At 37.9% G+C, this 12466-nt stretch overlaps 1 pseudogene; it reads left to right on the forward strand.

The window, feature by feature from the left end:
• The first annotated feature begins 203 nt into the window (after window positions 1–203).
• LOC149209024 (expansin-like A3) lies at window positions 204–3223 on the forward strand (annotated as a pseudogene).
• Window positions 3224–12466: the final 9243 nt, after the last annotated feature.

Here is a 12466-nt window from a genome sequence, read left to right on the forward strand (position 1 = left end):
TCAACCAATACAATATCAGAAGGCACTCACACAGGGGAAGATGCATTTCTGTTTGGTGCAATGTATTTCCTTGTATGCTACGGCTAGAAACGTTTTGGTTCCATATAATATATGATTGGGCTCATCTAGTAAGTTTGTTCATCACTGCCCATAAGACTTAGAACAAAGCAATTGTGTCAAGAACATGTGTACACAAAAGAGGTATGGGTGCCTTTGAAGGTAACTCTGGAAGATGCGGCACAGGGGAATGCATCTTCTTAAAATCATTGCATTCTATTACTCTTGTCGGGCCCTGATTGTTTAGGAAGAACTATCAACCTCTGTTGCATAGCAATTGAAAATGAAGTTGGAAGACTCCACGTTTATGAAAGCTCAAATATTACTGTGAACATGCTTAATGGAAAATCTGCTTTGCGAAGAATTCAATCTGTTATGGATCACATTATAGAAATGAAGACCAGATTAAATTCCATCTCCTTTACTCATATTTTCCATGAGCCCAACTCCCACGCAGATTCCTTATCCAAAGGTGGAGTGCACCTGAAGGTTGGTATGATCGATATCTCTGAAGTCAATGACAGAGTATTAATCGATAATCCTTCCCCTTTTTCTTAAGACCACTAGTCTTTGTATTGTTCAAGTTCTTGTTAGTGTTTTTCTATTTTAGAAGTTCTATATGGACAATAAGTGCTTCAAGGATTTAACAGAAATCTTGTTCACGACAATCGAAAATGCAGAAAAAGGATAATAACATATCATTCAAAACAATTTACAATCCAGAAAATCTTAGCAGCACCAATATAGAAAATTAGAAAAATGATAACTTGGACTTTGAGTAGCGACAGTAGGAGGTCCACTAACAAGCTTAAATGGCTCTTTTAATACGCCGAACAATGGGAGTTCATGATCTATATAGGTTGATTCCCTCGTTAAAAAAAAACAAGGAATCTAGAATTAAAATGTTGGATATGCCATCAACACACATGGCTGATCCACCTTATGATGGTCGCTATATATGAAATTCTGAGACATTCGGATTATCGAAAGAAAGCTAACAAAAATAATTCATGTTAGAAGCTAACTATAAGACTGGAATTCACTCGCGAAACCCAGTCTTTCCTGCATGAGCCCGGATATACAAATTCGTGGTATTGACACACGATAGAGCAGCAGAGCACGATCCATTCAATTTACGCTAACAAGACACCCTATTCATTCACAGGCCCACAGGATAGAGCAAAAGAGCACAATCCCTTCAATTTACGCTAACAAGGCACCCTATTCATTCATAGGCCCCTGCATTCACTTTCCACAGCAAGAAATGTTCAACAAGAATTAATGGTTTGTTCTAAAGAATCTGGAAGAAGGGTCTGCTGGTCCGCTGGCCCAACAAAATCAATAACGCCTTTTGTACCCACACAGGTTAATGAAAGAAGAGGTTTGGGCATTACAAAGGTTGGGGATTATAACGTTTCAACTTTCTATTAATACAACTTCAAATGTTTTTGAGTGTCATTTTTATTAATACAACTTCAATTGTTGTTGAGTGCCATTCCTTATCGTTACAGCGACTGGGGAGTTAGTAACTTCCTGGATTTGGTGCTTGATGGAGGCACCTGGCGGTCTTGCAGTTTTTGCGGCTGATTGAGGTACTCGGCAATTTTGCGAATTCTTTAAGAGATATCAATCCGATGGAAGAATATATTTCTATCATGTAACATAGAGAATGGACCGCAGACAACCTTACACGATAACTTATTATTTCAGTTTTAGATCAACGATCAAAATTCGTTCAATCGTCTAACACCACAAATCTAGAGTGTCCGGCGGCTCGGGCAATTCATTTCAAAGGGAAACCCTTAGCGTAATTAAATTTAATCCATTGCAATATATTGAATTCCTCTAACATCGTCCTCGGGACATTTCTAGTGTAATTCTTAGTTGATTACAGTACAATCTTCTTTTTTAATTGTAGTATAATCTTTTTGTTCTCTCCTCTGTGGCGTAGCTCTTTGTTTGATTGTAGTATAATTTTTCTCTAATTGTATTTTAATTTTTTGTCTGAATTATTATTTGAATAAAATCAGATAAGATGCACAGATTCGGCCGTTTGCACCAAATCAGGGGTGAAAGTTGTGGTTACGGACTTTACAGACGACAATAGGACAGATTTTCTTCTATACTTTCACACCTTCGCAAGCTTGGCACGCCCCGGTAAAATCGACCAACTTCTCAACATGGGGGCTGGCCTGGGCGTGGAGCATAAACGGTGAGCACCAATTCAAGAATCCAAAAAAAAATTCCTAGTGAAGCTAGTACGAGGAACATTATAACTGAAACAACCATAAGTTTGTCTACAGCTTGAATCTTTATTTGTTTCTCTATAGTTTGAATCTTTGTTCAATTCCGGACAGTGACATGATGGATATGTGTTTAATTGTTTATGACTTGAATATGATTACAGCATCCCATGGGATTATCCAGGTAAAAATATGTCCATCAAAGTAGACGAAAGCAGTCACTATCCCGACTATCTTGCTGTCCAGTTTCTGTATCAAGGAGGCCAAACAGACATTTCCTTGGTTCAAGTTACCGAGGTGGAGTAACCATGGACCATGGCTCATATAAGTATTAAATTTTATTTTTCTAATATGGTTCATAAATAATATTGTATGAGATAAATTGTTTTAAAGGGATCACTTGCGTTTAGATTAACTATAGAACTAATCCTAACCCAAAAATGTCAAAAGAATTCAACCCGTAAAAATAGTATTAATATCCTATAGAGCAAATCACAAACAATTTACAATTTTTTCTTCAATGACTGTATTCAATTATGCGATCTGAATTGAGGAATTTTGCATGCAATGCAGGTAGGACACTGAGTTTGCGTGAAATGAGTCTGCGCAATTACAATGCAGTGTGGGGTATTGCAAACCCTTATTCATTAACAGGTCATGCCGAACCCAGTCCCTTCTTGTTCCGGTTACTGCTTACGGGAGGCTTCGACGGAAGTTGGGTAGGGCACCCTGGATAAAATTTGCTACCTGCAGACTGGAAAGTTGGGTCTGTTTACGACTCAGGACTCCAGATCTCAGAGAGGGCGCAAGAATTTGACTGCTGTTCGTGCGCAACTGGAACGATAATTTATAGCTTCATTGTGCTTCTCTTTGCAATTAACGTCAGAATAAGAGATTCCTGTGATTCGTGTGCTTGCCATTAATTTGTTTCGAGAAGAAACAAATATCGGTTTTATTATTATAGCTAGGCGATGGTATCACCTACTTCAAAAAACTTCGCAGTAGTAAATAAAAGATCTTTCAAATATATATATATGTATATATATGTTGTTTATTATGCATTTTATCTTCTTGTACTGTATCCATGTTATCAGTCGCCAATTTCAAAACTGTGGAACCTGTGTTATTTGGGTGTTGTTCATAACAACGAAGAAATAACAAACTCTCTTTTTTTTTTGAAACAATTTATTATTGAATCAAAGATACACATAAAGAGCAGGCTCAGCATGGAGTGGAGCACAACAAAATTTGAAGATCAACTATGAAGGGCCGACAGTAAACCAAAAAGATAGATCTGTACAGTTATATATCTAGTTTTCAACCAGAAATCCAAAAAAAACAAAGTTTTATCATTAACTTATCTAAATAAAAACACAACATAAAAATAAGTCTGTACTCTCTGGATATTAAACAACCTATATATCCACAAACAATCAATAGACGTACCCTCTAGATATTAAACAACCTATAGAACTACCTTTAAACAACCTATAGAACTACCTTTATACTTCTGGACAAAAATAAAAAACTAATAGACTCCAAGAACAGAAGCTATAAGAACATAAAAATAGTTGGTATGGACATGCAAGGAGTATTTTCCCATTAAGCCATTTTTCCAAATAAATAGTCCTGGGATGAATTGAAGCCCATTTTTTTTTACAGGGAGTCTGTTGGAAGGTTAAATTCTATGTAGACATGGAAAAAGGATAAGGATAAAGGATACTTTGGACTTTTAATAAGACAGATTCACAACTTACCATTGAGATTTCTCGAATAGCCAATTATAATAATCTTGGAATTTTCGGTCTATGATGATCTTGAAATCTTAACCAAAAGCGATCTTGTAGATGTACAAAGATTTTGCTATAAACATGAATTCCTGCAGCGACAATAGGAGGTCCACTGACGAGCTTAAATGGCACTTTTAACACGCCGGACAATGGGAGTTCATGATCGATATAGGTTGATTCCCTCGTTAAAAAAAAACAAGGAATCTAGAATTAAACTGTTGGATATGCCATCAACACACATGGTTGATCCACCTTATGATGGTCGCTATATTTGAATTTCTGAGACATCCGGATTATCGAAAGAAAGCTAACAAAAACAATTCATGTCAGAAGCTAACTATAAGACTAGAATCCACTCGCCAAACCCGATCCTGCAGTTTTGAGGTCATGGGAAGTTTGCCAGTGACTTGCTGCATGAGCCCGGATATACAAATTCGTGGTATTGACACACGATACAGCAACATAGCACGATCCATTCAATTTACGTTAACAAGACACCCTATTCATTCACAGGCCCACAGGATAGAGCAAAAGAGCACAATCCCTTCAATTTAGCCTAACACAGCACCCTATTCATTCACAGGCCCCTCCATTCACTCGCCACAGCTAGAAACGTTCAACAAGAATTAATGGTTTGTTCTAAAGAATCTGGAAGAAGGGTCCGCTTGGCCCGCCAGCCCAACAAAATCAACAACGCCTGTTGTACCCACACAGATTCATGAAAGAAGAGGTTTGGGCATTACAAAGGTGGGGGATTATAGCGTTTCTTGCACCTGGCGATCTTGCAGTTTTTCCGGCCGATTGAGGTACTCGGCGGACCGCAAACAACCTTACACCATAACTTAGTTTTATTTCAGTTTTAGATCAACGATCAAAATCAGTTCAATCGTCTAACACCATAAATCTACGGTGAACAATAGGACACGGCGGCAGCTAGGGTAATTCATTTCAAAGGGAAACGCCTTACGGCGTAATTATAAAGAGAGAGCCCTCTCTGATTGCAGGTAGGCTAGGACCTGCAATCCAAATATTGGTTTGTGGTTACCTCGGCCGTATCCCTTAAGGAGCCAAGGGACAACCTGAGTGATAACATCATTGGCGACTCCACTGGGGACAATCTTTAGAAAATTCCAAAATACAACTTAGAAGCTGGCTCCAAAGAAGAAATCTCGCAATACCAGGTTAAATCCAGACCCAAATCCCCCAGCTGTTTTTGAAAATCCCAATTTAATCCCAAAGTTTCTAAGGAAACAAGAGGGAAAAGAGGATATTGTTGATTCAAGCCCTAAAACAATTCACCAAAGCTATATTCCAACCCCTACTAAAGTTTCATTCCGTCCTCACACTGTTGCTTCTCCTAGTTCATCATCCACCTCTCAAAGCACCTTTTCCACTCCTCCTATTACCACTATTATTACTACTATTCCAGTCGTTCCATTTCTTCCTGCTATTCCACTTATACCAGTAAATATGGCTAATAGATATGCACCCTTACAGTTACCTGCAAATCCAGGGCCTATGCCTCAGGATTATCAAACCAAAATCACATATTTTGATGGTACTGATTCTAACACTGCCCTGCAACATACCAAGAAAATGCAGGACTATTTTGAGAGTTATGAAATAGATGATGATCACGTAAGAATGAAGTTTCTTTTCCAAAGTTTAACAGGTGATGTAAGGCCCTGGTTTAGAGCTCTCCCTGCAAATTCCATAGCTGGCCTAGAGGCCCTTTACCAAACATTTCTTATCAGATGGGAGAAGAAGAAGGGCCCTCTGCACATACTATCTGAATATGATGCTATCAAAAGAGGCCCTCAAGAAATTGTCTTAGACTATTGTGCTAGGTTCAACAATATTTACAATGCTATTCCACAAAACCTTAGACCTCCACCTAATCTAGCCTTATACAAATTCCCTGATGGATTTGATTCCGACATGGCATATCAATTGAGAGAAAGAGCCCCTCAAAGCTTAGCAGATATGCAGAATGTAGCTGTTAGTGTGGAGGAAAACCTAATTGCTAAACGAAACAGAGCAAGAGTCGAGAGAAGAACTACTTTTAAAGATGAAACTTCAGTTTTTGAGCAAAAATTGGATACAATCATCAATCGTGTGGACAATATTGGAGATAGAGTGGGAACTATTGAGAGAAAATCATCATGGGAAGGACAACAAAGTAATACTATCAGAAACCCAAACTTTAGGAAAAACCAAAACCCAAATGTTGGAAGGGCTGGCCCAGACCAAGATATCAGAACCCCCTTTCAAGAAAATTATGCTAAAGCATCAACATCTAGTGAGCCAACCAAGGACACTCACATAAACTTAATGGGTTTGAAGAGTGAACAAAAAGTTTTTCTAACCCAAGAAGACCAAGATGATCATGATATCAATCAATTTTAGATTAAATCCGGAGAGTCATTTGACTTTAGAGAAGGCTATGATGCAGCAGTATATGAAGTCCACAAATAGTATAAATTGAGGACCAGAACCATAGATGTGCCTGAAACTACCAAAACGAATGATAGTAGACAACCTAAGAAGATAAAAGACAAAGCAATCCTCACAGAACCTTCTAAAAAAATAGTCCCAAATCCAAAAGAAGTGACCATAGAGGATATACCAGATGTGTAGACCTTTAAAAACCAACCATTGGTACCCTCTTCCTCGAAAGAGAATTCAAACAGCACTCCTGAAAGACTTCCCAAAATAGAAAAATCTCAAGAAATCACTAAAAATCAAGAGAAAATCGATGAAAGTGCAATTGAAAAAGGAAAATATGCCAGTCACAATACTAAAACTCAATTAGAAAAATCATTTGATTTAGAGGCAGAAATTGGTAAACTAAAGATATCTATTCCTCTCTCTGAGCTTGCTAAACATGATGTATATAGACAACAAATCAAAAGATCGCTGCAAATGCTAGAGAACAGGGATGATGTTAATGTCATAGATGATCAACCTGAATTACTTTTTGGTCCTGAAGTCGATGGCAAAATAGCACATGGAGCTGTTCCACCCTTTTATGTGAGTTTGCACATACACGATAAAGTGTTACACAATGCAATGTTTGATTCAGGAGCTTCACACAACCTAATGCCCAAAGCTGTAATGGAGAAGCTAAACCTTGATGTCACTAGACCATATAAAGAGTTGTTTTCATTTGATTCTAGCCAAGTCAAGTGTTTAGGCTTAATCAAAGATTTATGTGTGTCTTTAGTCCAATACCCAAACAAAACAATCCTGATGGACGTGGTGGTAGTTGATATTCCACCCAAATATGGTATGCTCTTATCAAGATCTTGGGGAGCCAAACTCCAAGGATCTTTACAGTTAGACCTCTCTTATGCCACTATTTCGGTCTTTGGGCAACCAAAGAGACTGTATAGGGAAAAATTGATGAAATATGTGGTAAGTAGTGAGGAAAAGCCCCAAAACTTTCCAATTTACTCAATCCATTCTGATATGGATTCATTTATCTTGTTTAATGATGATATGTCTCCTCTCACTGATGATAAGCCTTTGGTTTTAGAATAAGAAACATGCATAAGTGAGGAATCGATTGCCCATACCCAAGAAACTGTCAAAACAATCAATGCAAACAACACACAAGACACACTACCTGAAACAGAAAATTCAAATCTGCCCACTCCTAAAATGGTTGAAACTCTCAATACTAGTCAAGAGCAAGAAATCCTATGGTATTTGGAGTTTGATGGTTTAGTGAATAAGCTAGGAGCAGGGGCGGGAGTACGGATCCATAATACACAAAACAATCATGAAGAGGGTCATGCTTATAGATTAAATTTCAGATGTACTAACAACATGGCAGAGTATGAGGCCCTCCTTTTAGGCCTTAAACTAATCAGAGATCTGGGAGCAATAAAAGTTTCTATTCTAGGAGACTCTGACCTGGTTATATAGCAAATGAAAGGCAATTTTGTCACTAATGATAATAGGCTGAGAGCTTATAGGAAAGCATCCACTGAAATACCCAATACCTTCATAGAGTCCCAACTTACCAGAATTTCAAGAAGCCATAACTTACATGCGCACAACCTAGCAACTTTTGCCAGCACATGCAAGCTGCCTTTCGAGCCCAATCACCATTTCACTGCCGAAATTAAGCATAGGCCTACAGTCCCAAACAAATTCAAAGATTGGCAAGTTTTTGAAAATGATGCACAAATAAACAATTTCCTCACCTTACAAGAAGAATTTTCAAACCTAAAGATTGATACAGATGCCATGGATGACCTACATAAGCAAACGAGCCAAAATGGGCAAACAATAACAGCTGAAGCAGCAAATCAAATGCTGCGCCTAGCCATTTTTGATGACAAGAATATAGAAGAGATAAAACAAATGAATTTGGATGAAATAGCTGAAGCAGAGGCTGAAGTTATTGAACTGAAAGAAAATTTTCTGCCCATAGGCCTGACCTCCTTAGAAGACATATTCGATTCAAATGACATCCCCAAAAAGCAAAAAATGCAACCCTTAAATTCTGCAATTGAAGACTGCAATATTGGGACAACTGAAAAGCCCAAACTGATAAAATTGTCCAGATCTTTGCCTCCCGATCAAAAGCCAAAATATGTTGACTTGTTTAAAGAGTTCCAAGATGTATTTGCATGGAGTTATGAGGACCTTAAGTCCTATGACACCTCTATTATTCAACATACCATTCCTTTAAACAAAATCAAAAGCCTTTCAAATAGAAATTAAGGAGAATAAATCCTATGCTGCTCCCTTTGATTGAGAAAGAAGTGAAAAGAATGTTCGAAGCTGGAATTATAGCACCAATCAGATTTTCAGAATGGGTATCCAACTTAGTGCCCACAAGGAAGAAAATAGGTGAGATTAGATTGTGTGTTGACTTAAGAAATCTGAACCAAGTCTCCCTTAAAGACCACTACCCATTGCCAAAAATGGACCATATTTTACAAAGAGTAGTGGGGTCTTCTAGGATTTCATTGCTTGATGGCTTTTCAGGTTTCAATCAGATACTAGTTCACCCAGATGATCAAGACAAAACTGCATTTACAACACCGTGGGGAACTTTTAAATATGTGAAAATGCCTTTTGGGCTAAAGAATGCAGGTGCTACCTTTTAGAGGGCCATGGACATTGCATTTGCCAAGGAAATCCATTATTTCTTAGTATTATACCTTGATGACCTTACTCCTTTCTCAAAATCTGATCAAGAGCACCTTAAACACCTAAGGCAAGTGTTCCTAACTTGTAGGAAATATGGCATATCCTTAAATCCTAAGAAGTCCCTGTTTGGTCTAGAAGAAGGCAAATTACTAGGCCATATTATTTCAAAGGATGGTATTAGGATTGATCCAGACAGAATTCAAGCTATTCTCCAAATCCCTTATCCAAGAAACATCAAAGAATTGCAAGCATTCCTAGGTAAGATCAATTTCCTAAGAAGATTTATCGCAAATCTGGCTGAGCTGATAAGAATGCTAAATAACATGCTAAAGAAGGATTCCAAGGTAAAATGGACTTTAGAAGCCAAGCAAGCCTTTGAGGGCATAAAATCTGCCTTAACCCAAGCACCAGTCCTCACAAGCCCGCAATTTGATAAAGATTTCATCATTTTTTCCTTTGCTTCTCAACACACCATTGATGCTGTCCTATTACGGAAATATGACCAGGGGAATGAAAAGCCCACTGCTTTCTTCAGTCGAGCCCTTTGGGATGCACCCTTAAAATATCAAATCATGGAAAAGCAGGCATATGCCCTTGTTAAGGCCATCAAAGATTTCAGAGTTTACATCTTATACTCCCATGTCATTGCATATGTTACAAACGTTGTTGTAAAAGACATCCTAACCCAAGAGGGAATTGAGGGAAAAATGGGCAAATGGATTGCCAATATTGTAGAATATGACATTGAGATAAATCCCACTAAACTGATAAAAGTACAAGGTTTAGCCAAACTGATGACCGAAACCAATTTCCAAGCCCTTGACATTAATGAACTGGATAACGAACAGGAGCTGGTGACTCCACAGATCAATCAAGCTTTCTTGCAATCACCTTGGTATGTTGACATATGTTTTATATTGTTAAACCTGCATGCTCCTCCAGGGTTGTATAGAACCAATAAGAGATTTTTAAAGATGAAAGCATTAAAGTTTTGTGTCTTAGATAGTGCCCTGTTTTGGAAAAATCCTGAAGGAGTATTGCTTAATTGTCTAACTTTGAATGAAACTGACAATGTTATGAAAGAATTTCATGCAGGGGACTGTGGAGGGCACTTATATTGGAAGTCTACAGCTGATAAAATACTAAGGGCTGGTTACTATTGGCCCACCCTATTTGCCGATGTGAGGAAATTTTTTGTTTCATGCCATAAGTGCCAGATCTTTGAAGGCAAAAGAAAGCTGCTGCCCTTTCCCCTTAAGCCCATCTCAACCGAGAAGCCTTTTCAACAATGGGGTCTTGACTTCATTGGAGAAATCCATCCATCCTCGTCTGGCCAGCACAAATGGATTTTAATAGCCACAGATTACTTCACCAAGTGGATTGAGGCCATCCCTTGTAGGCAAGCCAATGACTCAACCATCATCCAATTCCTAGAATCCAAAATTCTGTCCAGATTTGGCTGTCCCGAAAAAATCATCACAGACAACGCTGCTGCCTTTAAATCCAAGAAAATGATCAGTTTTTGCCATAAATACCACATTACCTTAGGTCATTCCACAACATATTACCCTCAAGGTAATGGCCTAGTCGAGTCATCCAACAAAAGCCTAATCAATATCATCAAGAAAGTCTTAGAGAAGAACAAAAAGAATTGGCACAAGAAGCTCACAAATGCACTATGGGCTGATAGATTGACAACTAAGAGATCCATTGGAACAAGCCCATATGAGTTAGTTTATGGAATGGAGGTAAGATTCCCTTCATATTTGGGAATCCCTGTTATCAAGCTGCTACAAGAGATTCAAGCTGAGCTTAATGACATCCAAAGGAGGATAAATCAAACCATTCATTTACAGCAGACAAGGGAGGAAGTATATCATAGAGCTCAGATTTTGCATGAGAAACTGAAGAAGATGTTTGATAAAAGAACAAAGGCTGAAGATTTATACATAGGGAACAAAGTATTAAGATGGGATTCGAGAAGAGAGGACAAAGGAAAACATGGAAAATTCGACTTCCTATGGAAAGGTCCCTTTGTTATTCAAGCTGTTCAAGGCAAAAATACATATTTCCTCAAGAGTTTGGATGGCATGGAAGTTGAAGATGGCCTCGTTAATGGCCGAATGCTTAATCACTATCATGACCCCGTTTGATGTACATAATGTAGCTGTATATTATATTTGTACATTAGCATTTGTATTTTCAGCATGTCTAGTTACATCAGTCCGATAAGGGAATAACTCAGCAAATTTTGAAGAAAGGATCAAAGAAAATGCACCATTTTGATCTCTGTTTTGAAAATTATCTCAAAGAAGTGCTCATGCATATTTGAATATGTTTACAAAGCACCAAAAAGGCAAGAAGCAGAGCTATAATTTTTCTGCAATTCAGCTCAAAAGGGATACTGCATATCAGCTTATAAGAATTCAGTCAATAGCATCAAGGGAAGAAGATTTTCATATTACAGCAACAGTTCAAGATCAAGGCATTCTGACCTGCTGTTCTTGGCTTTTCATCTGGAAAATCCATCCCCAAGTGGAGCCACTGTTAGCCTCATATTACAATAGGTTTCATGTTTCATGATTGACAGTGGAAATGCCAAATATGTCATCTTTTCATGTTGCAAAGTTCCATATTTCAATTAAGTTCAATTTTTTAAGAATCATACCATTTTTGAAGAGTTTTACAGTTAAGGGAAGGCCAAACAGCTTAATCTTGGCTTCCCTAGGTTTAAATTGCTTGTTTTAGAAGATAGAGATTGAATATCTATCCAAACTGTTTAATCTTGGCAGATTTGTAGATAGGTAGAGAAACAAAGGGTGCTCAACAGCTTAATCTAAGCACCTGAATGCAATAAGGATAGATTCAGATAAGAGGATAGCCAAAAGAAAAGAAGAAAAGCTGGGTTTGCTAGTTCAAGTGCACCCAAAACAAAAAGAAGAAAAAATGTTAGGTAAGTAGGCTGGGTAGGTAGTTTTGAGGTTGCAGAATGAATAAGTGTGATCAATTTTGTATTTCAAAGTGTTATTTTACTTCAGATCACAAGTGCAAGGCAATTTTCCCTTAGAGCAGCTCAAGCAAGGCATGATTAACTTCCCTTTCTTCCTTTCCCCCAAATCATTCACTAACTTCCCCTAAAGATGTTAATATCTGCTTAATATCTTTAAAATTCATCATATTCCATAGCATTTGCCTAAGTAAAGATATGCTTTG

The sequence above is a fragment of the Pinus tabuliformis genome, chromosome 1_2 (assembly GCF_031772625.1).
Source record: "Pinus tabuliformis cultivar Carrire ecotype Pingquan chromosome 1_2, CPIR1, whole genome shotgun sequence".
Taxonomy (NCBI): Eukaryota; Viridiplantae; Streptophyta; class Pinopsida; order Pinales; family Pinaceae; genus Pinus; species Pinus tabuliformis.